Below are 14654 nucleotides of genomic sequence, written 5' to 3' on the forward strand. Positions count from 1 at the left end.
TGTCCCTATGTACAAGCTCTTTTTATCTTGCTTTTTTGTCCCTTGTGCCAGCTCTTTTTATTTTACCTTTTTGTCCCCATGTACCAGCTCTTTTTATTTTACCTTTTTGCCCCATGTGCCAGCTCTTTTTATCTTGCTTTTTGTCCCCATGTGCCAGCTCTTTTTATTTTACCTTTTTGTCCACATGTGCCAGCTTTTTTATCTTGCTTTTTTGTCCCCATGTACCAGCTCTTTTTATTTTGCCTTTTTGTCCCCATGTGCCAGCTCTTTTTATCTTGCTTTTTTGTCCCCATGTACCAGGTCTTTTTATTTTGCCTTTTTGTCCCCATGTGCCAGCTTTTTTATCTTGCTTTTTTGTCCCCATGTACCAGCTCTTTTTATTTTACCTTTTTGTCCCCATGTGCCAGCTCTTTTTATCTTGCTTTTTTGTCCCCATTTGCCAGCTCTTTTTATTTTACCTTTTTGTCCACATGTGCCAGCTTTTTTATCTTGCTTTTTGTCCCCCTTTATGTTTTTGTCTCATGTGCCAGCTCTTTTTATTTTGCCTTTTTGTCCCCATGTGCCAGCTCTTTTTATCTTATTTTTTCCCCATGTGCCAGCCCTTTTTATCTTGCTTTTTTGTCTTCATGTGCCAGCTCTTTTTATTTTGCCTTTTTGTCCCCATGTACCAGCTCTTTTTATCTTGCTTTTTTGTCCCCATGTACCAGCTCTTTTTATTTTGCCTTTTTGTCCCCATGTGCCAGCTCTTTTTATCTTATTTTTTCCCCATGTGCCAGCCCTTTTTATTTTATTTTGTCCCCATGCCAGCTCTTATTTTGCCTTTTGTCCCCATGTGCCAGCCCTTTTTTTTCCCAAGTGCCATCTTGCTTTTTGTCTCCATGTGCCAGCTCTTTTTATCTTGCATTTTTGTTGCCATGTGCCAGCTCTTTTTATCTTGCTTTTTTGTCCACACATGCCAACTCTTTTTATCTTGCTTTTTTGTCCCGATGTGCCAGCTCTTTTTACCCTGCATTTTTGTCCACACGTGCCAGCTCTTTTTATTTTACATTTTTGTCCCCATGTGCCAGTATCTTTTACCCTGCCTTTCGTCTCCATGTGCCAGCTCTTTTTATCTTTCATTTTTGTCCCCATGTGCCAGCTCTTTTTATCCTGCTTTTTTGTATGTCACTTGACCCTTTCAAAACTTCTTTTAATAAAACAAATGTGACATATACTGTTTTTTTCATCTTTATTTTCTTATTGTTTTTTTAAGAGATGACCCTCCAGACGTCTGGGGTGACCAGGCACTTGAAAAATGAACCAGGCTTCAAAATTTTCTATTTCCGTGCAAGGGTCACCATCCTATCTTTAAAAAAATCTAATATGAACTAGCCAAAAGATGTAATATTGTTCACTAAATCATTTCATGGTTAAAAATGCTATTCATACTGGCGCATCTCAGCAGATCACTGCATTAGACACCGGAGTGCTTCAATGGGAGTGAAAAAAATCATATCTCATAAAGGAAAAGTAAAACTTCACAGGGAATACCATAGTGTTATATAAAGCCCAATATGCCTTCTTTATGGACAATTCTAGGTCATTTATACAGTAGCAACTCTTCAGCCTTGGCAGTGCTGGGCATTCTGCTAGTGTGTGTGTGCGTGTATATATATATATATATATATATATATATATATATATATAGATAGATAGATAGATAGATAGATAGATAGATAGATAGATAGATAGATAGATATACACACATATATACAGGTATAGATACAGATATATACATATATATATGCGTGTGTGTATGTATATTCAACAGGTTACCATTTGCCATAGCAGAGGGTGGCTCCAGAGGGAAAACAACACAGCGGTCCCTGCCACATTCATAATTCGTTTGCTGAATTGTATAAGAACGTCCTGTGCAGAAAATGCTGGCAATAAAGCTTTTCCTCCACAGAAGGTTAATCGGTAGCGTATCAAACCCCAAGCACATAGCACCATTCGTCTTTTTTGCACTCACATTATCTTCCATTGCTTTCCACTCTGATCTATTTTGTCACTTATTGCTGCCTTTATACCACTCCTACATATTTCCATATTTCTTACCTTTTCAATTCCCCTTACACCACACAAACACCTCCAACTTTTTACTTTCTCAGTTAACATCCACACTTCAATTCCATAAAGAAGAGTTGGCTCAACAATCCCTACATACAGTCCCCCTGTGGTTTCCTTCGACACTCCAAGGATCTTCCCAGTCTTTTGCATCCACCTTGCTATTGCCATGCTTTACCTGTTCTGTTACTCATATCTTCCTGCATCATGCCATAATCCGTTACTTTTTCTTTTTTCAAATACTCCCCATCCTCCACCATCCACATTAGCATTCAGTGCTCCATCTTCCTTGGTCCCAGCTACCCTCATTACCTTACTCTTGCTTGTACTTGCTCTCAAAAACTCCTCTTGCAACAGTTGTCTCTACCCTTTGCCTTCACTATTCCTGATCAGTACTGTATCATCTGTAAACTTTTATTGCTATACATTCCCTTCACAATTCATTTTCTTACCCTACAACTCAGCCCCAACATCCACTGTCCTAATTTGGAACTGGAATATAAAATTTAGGCCAAAGGTCAAGCAATGGGACCTATGAAGTCGATCAGCGCTGTAAATAACGTTGAAACAATTGCTAGATGACAACAGAAAGATGGAAGAGAATATGAACAGAGGTATAGTAAAATGAATGAAAGGGTTTGCAGCTAGAGGCCAAAGGGACACTGCAAAGAGCCTTAAGTAATGCCTATAGTGCACAGCGTGAGGCATTAGGACCACACTAGCCCCCTACGGGGTACTGTATTGTCCTTGCTTGATGTCTTGTATCAGCTCACTTGTAAAAACACAACACATTGCTATCTCAGACCCTCTATCACACCAAACCATTCACTCCCCTATCTTCATATTCTAGCACGTTCACTTCCATTGTTAAAACCGTTGATAATTCTTAATATCTTATCCTCTATACCATATACATCTTAAAGCCTTCCACACATTGCCTCTCTGTTGTGTTTCATATCAGACTTGATTCACACACCCAGCTTCCTTGTCTAAAACCAAAATATTCTTTCCCTGTCAACCCTTCTGCTGTCTCTCTTGCTTTATCAGTCACATTCTTAATGTACATGTTTCATCAAATACTATGTAATGTTATGCCCCTATAAGTAATACAGTGGAATAATGATTAACCTATATATTCTTTCAGAACCTTTCCCTCATCCAGATTTACATTACAAACCCAGGTCAGTCACTCAATCACGCCATAACGTCCATATTGTATCTGTGTAGTAATACTATTCACCTTCTGTGCTGACATTTTTCAATCTTGAAATTGTTCTCTGTACATATTCAACTGCAAATAGAACTCAGCTGTATACGCATGTGTGTGTGTGCATATGAGTATTCACACATGGACATGTATGCATATGTATAAAACGAAATCCTCAGGATCAAATCTTACTTCAGTGGTTAACACAGAAGAAAGGAATATAGAATTTAGGCTAAAGGCCAAACACTGGGACCTACGAGGTCATTCAGTGCTGAAAGGGAACTTGACAGTAAGAGGGTTTGAAAGGTGCTACAAGAGGAAAACCCTGCAGTTGCACCATGAAACAAGTGTTAGAGGGTGGAAAGTGAGACGGAAGAAAGAGACTATGAACGGAGGTACAGTAAAAGGAATGAAAAATGTTGCAGCTAGGGGCCGAAGAACGCTGCATAGAACCTTAAGTAATGCCTACAGTGCACACGTGAGATGCACTGACGGCACTACCCATCTATAGAAGTTCAGTGGTTAACAGAAGAAATCAACACAGCATTAACACTTATACTAACTCTTACTTCACTATAGGACAACTTGTTCATCTCCCCAGAGATCCTGCTCATGACTGTACGATCATGCCTTGAATAATCTCTCCTTTCCTTCATGAAATCACTCATCTCCTTATCCAACCATTTACTGATTTTGTTCCCCCGTCTAACTCCCTTTGCTTGTAACCATTTCCTGCTGTCCCATGACCCCATCATGTAATACTGCTAATGCCTTATTTAATGTGGTTCGGCTTCCAGAATAAGCTGTAGGTTCCGTTGCTTGGTAACCAATTGGTTCTTAGTCAAGTAAAATAAGTCTAATCCTTCAGGCCAGCCCTAGGAGAGCTGTTAATCAGCTCAGTGGTCAGGTTAAACTAAGGTATAGTTACTTTTACTCCTTCCTACTTTGTCTTTAACACGAAGCCCATATTTTACAAATTTCTCCTTTATATATACAGTATGTATATATAAACAGTATATATATATATATATATATATATATATATACTGTTTATATATTCATATATATAAGGATTAATAGGGTAAGAATTATGAGCTGGTTCAGTCATGTAGAGAGAATGGACAATAATAGGTTAATGGAAAACCCACGCAAATGTTAGGAGGAAGAAGTCCTTAAAGGTGTTTTTCAAAAGCATGAGACCATGGGCAAGACATGAATGAATGATAGTGTCTGTTGTGGGGTTCAACACTGTTGATAAGCATTTCAGCCATTAGAGTATGAGTGTGACAGTGACCACTGATTTATATATTTTTGGAGCCATCCCTTCTTATGAAAAACTCATGGTTTTACATTCCAAATATAAGTATGTAAATAAGCTCGCAGCTCATCAGTCCACCCAGCTATGAATGGTTATCCAAATCTGATGAATTCAATAAAAAGGTAAAATGGCTAGCAACCCCATCCCTAAAGACTGATGAAAATGCTAAACCCTCTAAGCATCAGCCGTAGCAAGAGGAATGTCACACACACACATATATATATATATACTGTATATATATAAATATATATTATATATATACATATATATACTGTATATAATATATATATATATATATATATATATATATATATATATATATATGTGTGTGTGTGTGTGTGTGTGTGTATATATATATATATATATATATATATATATATATATATATATAATATATATATATATATATATATATATATATATATATATATATATATATATATATATATATATATATATATATATATATATATATATATATATATATATATACACCATTCATAGCCAACGCTAAGTAAAATTTCCAGAACACTACACGTTACATGATAGCCTCTTAGCGAAGAAATGCAGTAGTCACTGCCAATGATTATCGCGCGCTTTCTGTGACACAGCGCATGTTCTGTTTTCCCTAAGTTTTGGACATTCATGATTTCACCCTTACAGAAGGCTTCACCCCAGGTCACTACCAAGCCATCACATAAACAAGTCATTTCCTTCTTAAAACGTCTTAGATAACGAGTAAGTTTCGTGAATTATCAAGTTCATTCTATTTTTGCTTTTACCCACAAGTGTTCGGGAATGTCCTTCACACTTTGGCGCATTGCGAAAGGTCGGTTGTATATTTTAAATTACAGTTAGGCCTATTATGAGGTTGTTGGAAGTGGAGTTTGGTTAATTGGATATCGATCTACATTTGCGTAAATTTTCAGCTGAACCTAATAAAAATCTTCGGAAATCATTATCAAGAATATCATCGTTAAACTGTCATAATATTCTTATTGTAAAATTGCATCAGTGTAGTACCTTGTTGCGTGTAGTGTGCAATTTTTTTTTTTTTATATTAGGCGTAGGCTGTGTACGTGGAGGAAGTTTTAAAACTGCTTTGGTTTCTATAGATATGTAAGACGTTCCTCCGATTGAGGAATATCGTTTTCATATTTCAATATATCATGATCAAAATTTCCGCCTGGTATAATTGATTTCTCCCCTTTATTTTTCTATGTTCAGTGAAATCACTCTTTCCATATAGGATCATAAGACCCCTTCCTAAACTTTAGTGTATACCGTGGTTTTGACAACGATATATGTTTCACTAATGTCAAAACTACTGCCCTGCATAAAATCATCAAAAATAGCCCAGATAGACCAAGCAGTAATTGGACAACTAATGATGAAGCGCAGTCTTTAGGTTAGGTGCATAATCTTTAGTCAATACATTACACGACGCATTACGTACGAAAGAATATTGACTAGATAATCAGATATTAATGTACTTATTAAAATGTATAGCCTTTGTTGTGCATTGTGAGATATGTTTATCAATTATGACTTATTAAAACCAAATTCTCTAGTAAGCCACCGAAAAGAATATTAAAAATCTCCAAATATCCCGCTAGCCGCTAGACCGGAAATTGATCCATCAAATCAAAGCCAAATTCTCCAGATTTAGCGAGAAAATAGCCAAAATGGCAACACGGCTCAGCTTGGCCGTTAGCATCTCTTATAATCCCGGAGGATTTTATTATAAACTATTAGTAGTTGTGAAGCCGGTAAATCAAAATAAATCGTCATATACGAGTAATAAGGATGTACACGATTACTGTTAAAGAAATGTTATATTTACTTGTCAGTTAAAGCGGCATGTGAACATGCTGATTTTCGCCGTTATAGTTTTACTGACATTTTATGTTCCTTAGCTGTTATTACTAGATAGGTACAGTTTTTACCATAATTGCTATATTGAAGGGATATCGCCTTAAACTCTGTGGCTTACAGTCAATTCAGTCTTTTCATTCTATACACGTGATTTTTGGGGAGGATTACGTGCTTAGCTGGTTGATGGCACGTAGAATTCAGCGCTACATTTTCCAGTTCTCTCTATGGAGTGAAATGGCGGGAAGTGTTAGTCTGTAGATTCAAAATCAGGCGGGAAAACAGCGTCCCGTTGGTCTGGCTTGACACTGACAAGATGCGACGCCTCTCTCTCTTTCTCTCTTTCAGTCCGCTCTTCTACCTTCATACTCTCCCCCGTGGATCTCCTAGCCTCGTCCCTCCATACCTCCGGCCTCCAATCCGCTTCCCTTGTGCGCCCCTCTTCCAACCAACCAAGCTGAACTCCCCCCCTCTCCTTTCCTACTACCCCCCGAGATAGCAAAACAGCCCCCATTACCCTAGCCTCTCTCCCTGCCCAAGACCCCTACGTCTGGGACCCAAACGGCCACCACCAACACCCGAACAGCTCGCTTATAGATGCTCTTTGTCCTTTTTCAACGGATATGGTGCCGTTATATATAACGATGATGAAAGCTCCTTATACTTTGATTCTGGTAATAGAAAGATGTGCGCAATATGTTATGCATACAGAATAATCTCAACTGATGACAACATGCAAGCTACAGAAAACGCGTTCGCTTGCCATGTGCTTAGGGAGTGAAAAATAAGAACTCGCGCTAAATGTAGTGAAGTTAGATCGAAGCATTACGGAATAAAGTACGAGTAGTAGTGAAATGCGCTCACAAGTTGCCTAGTAGAGATTCCTTAAGACTTGTGCGTTCCCTAGATTGAGACTAGCAGGAAAGATGATTACCTTCTCTTTATTTAGCCTCTGTCCCATTCCTCCTTTTCCTTATTAAAGCAAACAGGCCGAAGGAAAAGGAAAAAAGTGAAAGCGAATGAGTTACAAGGAAAAGAATATCAAGTTTCCTAAAGTTGGGGAAAATATTAACGACGTAAGTCGCTGAATAATAAGAAAATTAGGATAATGAGGACGGGCTTTGAAGGCAACATTCAATAACGGTATAAATACCGAAATGTTTACTGTGAATGTCAAATTGTTCTTTGAAAGAAGGAAGGAAAATTCGAATATACTCACTCGAGGACTCAGCCACCACTCGGTATAACAGTACTTCCTCTTCCTTTCCACCGAAAAAAAAAGTACGAAGAAATATTTTTTTCAACTGAGCGCAGTTGAGAAAATATTCAATTGATTGCTTACATTAGCCAGCATATCCTGACTTGCGAACACAAATATACCGTTAGTTGTTACAAACGTCGTGGGGTTCATGTAAATACAGCCGACACCTTCAATGAACCCCCACCCCGACAAACCACTCAAGCTTATAAGACTAGCACATTGTTAGTGCTGTCTTTTACTTGGTATTCCCCAATTTTCTCATAGTACGTATCAAAACTTAATGCAGACTATATGTGAAGGGGAAGAGAAGGACGATCTTTTGGCTTATTACCACAGTGAACTTTTAAGCTCCAATCATCACCCGCTTCCTATGTTAGCAACTCAAGCCAAGGAAAGGTGTTGCGGGGCTTCTTTGGTGACCGACTCACTAGTTCACTTTTCTTTGTTATATGTTCATTTTTTTTTTTACAATCAAAACAGTAACCAGACAGTTGGGATTTACTGTATACAGCCAAATAAGAACAAAAATAATGTGAGCATAGAATGACAGACCTTCCCCTTAGGTAAAAGTCATGCGGTAAAGAAAATATGGTTACTCTGTGTATCTTTGTTTTATCATTCAAATATCAAATGTATTTCCGGAAGCCAGGTGGCGTTCAAGGACTTTTTAACCCAGCTGTCTGGGATACGCGTTGACTTTCTGTCGTCGTTTCTGTGATGATTATTATATATATATATATATATATATATATATATATATATATATATTGTATATATATATATATATATATATATATATATATATATATATATATATATATATATATATATATATATATATATATATATATATATATTGATATATATAATATATATATTGAGTTAATCAACATTACTCCAATGCATAGAGTTTTAACAATGTACATACGCAAAACCTTGAATGTCAGTATATATTATCAAATAATGCCATGATTTCTGTGGACAGTTACAAGCAGACATTTCATAACTAAAGAATTATAAGTTAATGTTGGTTGTTATCGAATTATAAGTTAAATTTGGTTGTTCAGTCTCGTTTGATGCAGACAGTCGCTCAGATTCCACTTGGTAGCGCTGGCAAAGAATGAATGTGAACGTTGTATGTTTTCATTTTATATTTTAAGAGAGCGTCGATAGATAGTGCACGTTTGCCATTTGAAGTTCAGTTAATCTGAAGGCGCCGATAAGATAAAAAAAAAAAGTCGCGTTCAGAAATAACCGCCGTTTGCCCAGGTGTTGGAAAGTGACTGTTTCAAGCTTAGAGCAGAAACTTGCTATTTATCCCACTTTGAGCGCCAAGGGAGAAAAATCTAAGGAAAAAGTAAAGACTATTGTGCTTGATTAAGAGTAAAAAATTGCTATAGTACTTATGCCTAACCATCAGAGTCTACTCGACTGATAAAAAAAAACAAAATATTACCCAAGATAGCAGTCTTCAAATCGATTTATTTAAATAATAAAAAAAATTCTTACGTATGTTCAGAGTAGCATCCATGTTACTTGTTCAGAGAATCCTTATTTTTATTCACGTGAGAAATAGTATAATTTAGTCCAGTTTTATTTATTTTCCGCAAGAGAAACCATGGCAGCTGACCAGATGTCGAGGTACAATATCCCCTTTGACCGTAATATTTGCCCACGAGTACGTGCATATTTTGGGAAGCAGTCGCTCCCTGCCGTAGACCGGTTTGATGCATCCATCAAGGAGAAAAGGGTAATAATAATACCATAATATTTATTTACAATGAAAAAACTCGATAGAGCTCGCTCGTCTTAATATAGTATATTAATTTTCATTTCGTAAACGACCATCTGTGGCCTCTTTTATCTGAACCTGTATATATATATATATATATATATATATATATATATATATATGATTGGTCTAGTTATATCCGGAAAGGACCTGAAATTTGAATATCTCTGTCTTTTGGAGCTCATTTTGTTGTTAGATTAGTTGGCCTCGTGCTGGTATTTGCCATTGCTCATTGAGCAATTGGCCCCCCTGTAAGGGAAGTGAATGTCATAGCTGTTTAGGTTTCTAAGTGTGTTGATTGAACCTTCTGGTGCCCACTTAGCCCCGGAAAAAGTGAGTCAAGAATTGAGTCGCAGATAGCCAAAAATATTTAGAAAGATTTGACTTAGGTGCCCAAGAATAAAGGGAAGCTTCCTTCAAATGGTGAGATAAGTTATAGTTCAAATTGTGTTTTAAGAGGCTACACTTAGCCATCATTAGGGTTGGAGACATAGCACTAATGTAAAGTTTGCCTCAAAAGTATTACTTTGAGGTGCTAGGAGTGTCAGTATGGCGGTGGAGTGAGTACCTTTCAAATGACATGCCAATGACTCACAATGCTGCAACCTGTGAATTTTTTACCTCTCGGTTTCATATGGTAAGCAAGTCATAATCTGTGAGCTGTCATTAAATTTCTTGAAAAATTTGTTTTAATGGAATACTGAACGTTGCTAGTTCAGCAGTCAAAAGTTTGTCAACTGCCATTGTAGAAATAGGGCATGTGGTAACACTGTACTATTATGTTGTAATTCTGGGCCAAACCCATGGCCAAATAATGTAGTGATTATCTAGTGCTTTATGCATTTGTATACGTCATTGTTGGTGCCAATCATTGTGTTTTTGTATGTGTCCCACTTCTCTATATCCAGCAAGTTTGGGTACCCCAGTGGGAAACTGGGTTTTTTGGTGCAGAAAAACCCAAAACTAGTTCAGCGCTTCAATCAGAAGGATAGGGAATGCATAATTCACAACACAGTTGAAATAATACATTATTTCATTTGACCTAACAGTAACACTCACCAAAATATTCATGAAGCAAAAAAATGTTAAAAGGACACTTACAGGGAAGCATCTTAACCAAACCTAACATAACCTAGGGCACCAGGTACTTAACCTGACTGTGACTCCCCACCTAGCCGTACTTATAGAACTACAAAAGTTATGAGTACAAAAATGGGTTGGGAGGCTCCTACCACACCTAATTAGAGTGTCATAGGGGTAATAGAATAAAATACACGGCTGCATCCTTAGCTAACCTTCCCGAATCTAAACTAGGATGCTGGTCCCTTACTGATTGGAGAGGCCCTTATCCTAGCCTGGCCTAGAACACTATAAGTTATAGGTGAAATACAGAAATTCATCTCAACATAACCTTCCACACTAGGTCATTAATGGTAGGGGACCACCCTCTTCTTAGCATTCCTTGATAAACAAACCAAGTTTGTTGAAATACCACAACATCACACCATTCTTAGGGCAAAAATCTTAATTTAAGAGACCTCAGAGATCACCAGTAGCTTCAATATAGTAGAGGACGTACTCTATAAACCAGCTGATTCACACAGATACATTATGGATGCATTAATGGTTACAATAAAGCAAGAGACATTCCCTTTGTTGTGACATGATGCATTAACAATTACATAAATTGATGGTGAGCTGGCCTAGTACTTGGCCTTTAAGCATAAATTAATTTCATTGTCTAGTCCAGTCCAATAACAATTGGAAGCATAAATCATTCTTGTACTACATATTAATACATTAATATTTGTGATCAGCCTTACAAAATCATTTTGTTTTGTTATTGATTATGCATAAGTTATAATAATGAATAGAACATTGTGCTTTTGCTACCATGGACTTTTATGTAGCAATTTTCTTTATAATTGTCATGCCTGCTACACAGACTTAAGTGTACTTATTTTGGATAGACATTTCTTGAATTATTCAACTACTATCCATTTCAGGGACCGCAAGTCATTGTTTTTCTCAAATATCTTTAAAACTAATTATTTGATCGAAAGGGTACTTTGACACAGTGCACAAGACACCTCCCTTATTTTTGGTAATATATATAGTGCACTGTCAAATGCTTTTAGTTAAGGCGTTTACTACTGACCTACATGGTGTTGCCAAGCATCGCCAAACTATGCATTCGAACATCCTCTATCACCATCCCATCCTTCCCTCTCCCTTCCCCACCTCATCTCTCTGCCAACCCACTTTCCTGGCCTCCCCATCTCGGTTCCCCCTCTTTCCTATTTACGGGGGATAGCGGACATTTGATTGTGTAGATTAGTCCTGCTTACTCATGCAACTTTGCCTTTAAAAGTCAAGGGTAAACACCTTAACTAACACCATTTGACAATGCACTATATTACCAAAAATTAGAGGGAGGTGTCTTGTACACTGTGTCAAAGTACCATTTCGATCAAGTAATTAGTTTGAAAGATATTTGAGAAAAACGATGTCTTGCGGCTCCTGAAATGGATGGTAATGTATGTACATAAATTAGTGAAAACATTCTCCCATTTGTAATTAATAGTAACAGTTTTTCAGTCCATGCATAATTTCAGAGGGTTATTTAGTAAATGAAAAACAGAGCATGGACAATCAATTGATGGAAGGCTTGGAGGAGACTTTAAAATTTGATGGCAGGTGAATGGAGGATGCATTTTGTAATCCAATGAATGAAATTAGGCTGAGTATTGTTGATTTCAGAGGAAGTAATTGTGAAGCTTAAGGCATTGGTGATATCCTCTGATCAAAGACCTGTGACAGTCTAGTTGTTGTTAAAGAGCTTCAGGTGGAAGCATTTTGCATGACAACTGGTATGTGTCTAGGCTTTGCTGGGTGAGATGCTCAGGTTGTTATTCTTACAAAGTTGTTTTTTCTTTGGGAGGCTGCAGGAGTACAGAACTAGGTTGTTGCATGTAGTTTGCTAGCCTCGTGACGCTGAAAATTTTGCTCCTATTCAAAGAGTTTTATGCTCCTTGTTTTATGTAGCTTCATGAATGGCTCACTGATACCGTGGGCAATCCAAAACTTTTGTGAAATCTTGGATATAAAAAAAAGGTTCCATGGTACCCTGAACTGTTGAAACTGCTGTGGGAAGCAGATAGTGTTAATGAAGACCATGGAAGTAGTCTATTATCTTGTAGAAGTCTTTAAAAATTTGCTGTTTTTGCATCCAAAATAAGTAAGGGCAAATTTAATTTTTGGAGTCTATATATTTTAAAGAAAAACTTGTTTCACTTCTGCCTACTTATGCCTGATAAAAATGACTGCAGAGTCATAATTTCCTGAATTATGATTAATACTGTAGTTTGTTTAGGCCATCACAAGCTTGTTACCAAGTGATGCATTGATGGTTATAGTGTAGAATAACACATTCCCCTTAGATGAATTAACAGTTAATGAGTATAATGCAAGTTAGTAAAGAATAGAGCAGTCTCCATTGGAACTAACTAATACATTAACAGTCACAAAGAGTAGACAGTTCAACTGCTGCATTAAAAATGCAGTTCAGTGCAAAATATCTTTTTATTACCTACAAGTTTATTAAAACATTCTTAAAGCATAGATCATATGCAAATATTTCCAAGTGATGCATTATCAGTCACATTGAAGTATTGAACAACCCTTTTTTTTTAACTAGTTATTATAATCCCAATTGCAATAAATATTATTACTTACCCCTGTCTTTATTACTAACCAGTTTAGAAACGATTACACCTCATGCACATGAAACAAAATCCAAGGCATGTTGCATATAGTCCAGGGCATGATGTATATAATGCCAGGCATTGTACATAAGTCAAAGGCTTGGTAGTTAAAGATGGGGCATGGTACATAAAATCCAGGACATGATACACAACAGATAAGGAAAGTTACATACAGTCCAGTTCATGGTGCCTAAAGTCACGGATATATAGTAAATATACCAGAATGTGGTACAAACCATCCAAGGATGGTAAATACAGGCCAGAGTTTGCTCCATAGTCCAGGGCATAGTACGTGCAGTCCATAATATGGTACGGTACTTAGAATAAAGGATAAGGTACAGTAAGGCCAGGATATAGTACATATAATCTTCAGGATCATACATACAGTGCAAGGTTTACCAAGTGCAGTCTGAGGCACGGTTAAAAAAAATGTAACTTATTGTGTATACAGTTCAGGGCATGTTACACATATTGCACATTACTTACAGTAAAGTACATTGTAAATGCAGTGCAGGGCACAGTATATAAATAGCAGTGCATAGCACATGCTTTTTAGGCATGGTACACAATAAAGACTGGAACATCGTGCATGCATAATGTTGGGCATAGTACATACAGTCCTGGGCAAGGTACATACAGGCCTAGGCTTAGTAGGTCATATAGAGGGTGTTATGTGTGCAGTCCCAAGCTTGTGAATTAAAGTCCTAGGCATGCTACATGAAATCCAGGGAATAGCACATTCACTGAAGTGATGGTATATGCAGACCAAGATGTGGTACACAAAGTCCATGACATGGAAGAGACAGATCTAGATGTGGTACTTATTATCTAAGATTTGTATTGATATTCCAAGGTATGATACATTTAATTCCAGTGCATGATGTGTCCAACCAAGCAAGGTAATAGTCCAGGACATAGTACTTTAATGTCCAGGGCATAATGCATATGACCCATGGAATGGTACATTAAGACAAAGTCCTGGTATGTAAAGTCCAGAGCCTGTTTCATACAGTACTAAATACAACTGCACAAAGAATTCAGAGATGTTTATATAAATATATATGGAATAGTAATTATGAACCAATTGCTAGAAAAACTATGTTTCTAGATAAATTAAAAGGAGGAGTTGGAATTTATAATATTTTCTGCAAGTCAAAAGCTATTATGTTTCATACATTTCTGAAAAATTGCATCAATAGAGGATTTGGTTATGAAATGTTATATTTGTTTGTAAAATTCGGGCGACTTTTGTAGTTGAAACGGACATCAATTATAGGGATTGCACGATTTTTATCCCGGCTTATTATAATACGATGGTTGACATTCTTAGGAAG

This window comes from Macrobrachium rosenbergii, chromosome 20 (assembly GCF_040412425.1).
Source record: "Macrobrachium rosenbergii isolate ZJJX-2024 chromosome 20, ASM4041242v1, whole genome shotgun sequence".
NCBI classification, from domain to species: domain Eukaryota; kingdom Metazoa; phylum Arthropoda; class Malacostraca; order Decapoda; family Palaemonidae; genus Macrobrachium; species Macrobrachium rosenbergii.